We start from the raw sequence: 3,295 nt of genomic DNA, 5'->3' as shown, positions 1-3,295 counted from the left end.
GCACAATCAAGCACGTGCATTCTGCAAAGCATAACTAAGCACGCTGACAAGATAAATAAATGTGCCAATTTGAAGGTAAAGGCTTAGGCATCCAATGCATGTGTCAAGTATCTTCTATCTAGACCGGGCTTGGTGGATGATGATTACTTATGATTGGAAGTATAATCAAATGCTTGTAAATAATCACTGTCGTACTCGTACGTGGAGAAATTGAGTGTTACATAATACATATACCGATATACGTTTCCCAACTTTCTGCTATGTAACAAACAGCCAGCCTTCAAATTTATATTATCCAACTTGGATTTTTGAGTTCTACTGCCTATGAGAAAGTTTTAATGTTTGACAACTTATATTATATATCACTCTCTTTCTTCTTATATATTACGGCTGAATTTGCAGTTGCGTAACAAGGAACCAGGTATGGTAGCATGCTATAGATCTGAACATGGTTCAATAATAGTAGAGAATCTTAACAAGAATGGGCAGATGCTTGTAGAGGTACTATGCAGTATGCACAGGTCATTAACTTTTGTGAAAGGTCTTATTTTATATTGGGAAAACGAAAAGGAAAAAAAAAAAAAACCACAGAACAGAATATTTATGCATGCTAGTCCAAGGAAGTTGCTTTCTATATATTTCCAGTATTAATTATTACTATAGCTGATATGGGCAGATGTTGTGTGAATTAATTATGCAGCCATTTTCTTGAGATAGCATAGGTTAGATTTTAAAATGAGCAAGGGCTGAGTTGCCATCCAGTCCCTTTGATCCAAAGTGCGCAGGCGCAGCGTATTCATAAAAATGAGTTTCCCTGTATATGGGTGGGTTGTTGTCAGATAGAAACTCCATTAATGGCCCAAATTTTCGTGCAGTAGTTAGATTGTAAAAGCATGCATGATGCAACTGAAATTCTGTGCCCAATACGTCTAGCCAGTACGCTATGCTCCACGCTTCTGAACTTGTCGTTGGTGATTAGCTACAAAATTTTTCAAAAGAGAATAAGGGTCTGTTTGGGACGTGTATTTAAACAATAGTTTTCAGTTTTTTTAAAAATACATGTAGGTGAAAAAATATGTAGAAATACGTATAATGTTGTTATTAAAAACATATGTTCAAAATTGTGTACCAAACAGGACCCAAGATTGCGATGTAAAATGGATTATACATTTATATTAAAAAAAAGAAAAGGAAAAAGTAATAGCATTCAAGCAAAGTATTTGCCTCTATTATATTATTGGATGTACGCACCATCTCTTTCAAAGCATGATGTTGAATTCTATAGTCATGTGGAATTCATGTGTTATAAAAAGAATGATGCATATATAACAACTGTATGATTCAAACATTGCACCCAAAAAAAAAAAAAAAAAAAAAAAAGAAAAAAGAAAAAAGAAAAAGAAGATGGTGCATATATCTTATTGCATAAGATACCTTCTCAGGGTAGGGGCTCAATGGCCATTCTTATTGCATATGATACATTCTCCAAGTTTTTATTGGCTTTTCCCTTTTGCATTTTTCTACTTTCTCCTATTTTTTTTACAGTTCTAGGTTCGTTATCTTATATATGTTTTTTTTTTTTTTTTAACAAAACTTACATTAATATTTGGTGAGATTTTTTATTTTAACAACATAGAAAAATAAATAAGGAGTGACATATTTATGAGAAAATAAATGAGAATTGTCAAATTGATCATCTGGATCAAATTTTCTTATATAATTTAAACTTTAACGGTTAATACAATTAATTCTAGACGTAAATTTATTGGGTAAATAGTATTTTACAGTTTAAACTTTAACCATTTTCCAATTTATTTCTTTATGTCAGTGAAAGAATTTATTAGTTTATTTAGGGGACATAAGTGTTTTGAGGTTAACCAAAGACTGAAAATTTTCAGTTTAATAAAAGTTGGTATTTAATGCCAAAAATCTTGTAGCTTGGTGATATTATCTACACTTTTTATGAGGAAAACTAGAATTTAAATCCCCTTTCTCCTATTGATGTAATTATTAGAATATTTTATTAAAAAAATAAAGATGACATCTAATTCAAGACAAGGATGAATATGGTAAAAGCTTTATTAGTTTATTTAGTGAACATAATTGTTTTGAGGTTGACCAATGAATGACAATTTTCAATTCATAGGAAGTTGATATTTAATGTCAAAAGTCTAATAGTCAAATTATTTCCCAACCCCCTCGTCCCTCGTTAGTATAGCTTAAATATGTGTGCAGGAGTCCATTAATCCTAACCAAGGATATTGGGTTACAAACCAAAAAGATACTCATCACACTTTGTTCGCTCGAAAGACTTTATTAATAGAACATATAATAAAGCTGTTACTTGACTGGATAAAGAAGTATGTGAACAGAACAACTCTACCTGCATAAAGTCACCAATGTTGGCTACTAATGCTCCTTGCACTGGAGGACCTGCAGGCCACCAATATTGTCTTGCAAGAGTAATGTTAGAGAGGATGGGTCTACATGCTTTGCTGTGCCAAGGGTCAACTCCGGTTCAGGACAAAGCGGGTAATACTGGCCCACCAACCATTCATATTTCATGCATTCTATGTTTTCTAGGTAGTCAGTGTTAAGCCCCAAAGCCTCTGATAGTCACTTACAGCCTCCCTGAAAAATAACTCATAATGTTAGGTCATTTTTCATTGACGGTATATATATTGCATGTCTTTTTCAATTCATTTTCACTAGCTAGTACTAGTAGTATTATTAGTACCTGCATACTATTACTAGGGGAAGTGCTTCAGGGTTTAGGGGACCATCTTCGAAATTAAATGCAATTGAATCCCTCCAACTTGCTTGTTTGGACACTAGGAGATCCATATTGCTGTAATACTTAACTCTTTGCATGAAATCACGTGAGTACCACTCCATCTCCTCTTTCTTTGGTTGGTCATGGAATTGTCGAACCGCTTCTAACATTTTGTCCAAAACACTAACTGGAACTCCATGATTAATCATTTGAAAGAAACCCCATGTTTCTGATGCTTTACGTATTTCATCAACTATCTCCATCCGCCGGCAACTTTGTTCAAAGCCTTGGAGATCTATCACTGGAACTTCGAATTGGGTAGTGGCCGGAGATAGCATTGGAAGGCTCTCTGGTGGATGGATGAGGAACCTTGGGACCTTGGTCACTCCAGAGTCTACTAGCTAGTCCATTAATTCCAGCTTTTGTTTCATCAAACTCCTTTACTTCCTTGTCTCTGTCATAGTCCAATTCAACTCCTGGATCTCCTGGAGCAAGTTTTCGAACACTAGAAGTGAGTTCCAT

The 3,295-nt window shown here is 34.4% G+C and overlaps 1 pseudogene; it reads right to left on the bottom strand.

Annotated features, from left to right (window-relative positions):
- Nucleotides 1–723: 723 nt before the first annotated feature.
- Nucleotides 724–3,295, bottom strand: LOC126701046 (1-aminocyclopropane-1-carboxylate oxidase homolog 1-like; annotated as a pseudogene).

This window comes from Quercus robur, chromosome 9 (genome assembly GCF_932294415.1).
Source record: "Quercus robur chromosome 9, dhQueRobu3.1, whole genome shotgun sequence".
Classification (NCBI taxonomy): domain Eukaryota; kingdom Viridiplantae; phylum Streptophyta; class Magnoliopsida; order Fagales; family Fagaceae; genus Quercus; species Quercus robur.
The sequence above is the reverse complement of the archived record's forward strand: the minus strand, read 5'-3'. Positions and strand labels throughout refer to the sequence as shown.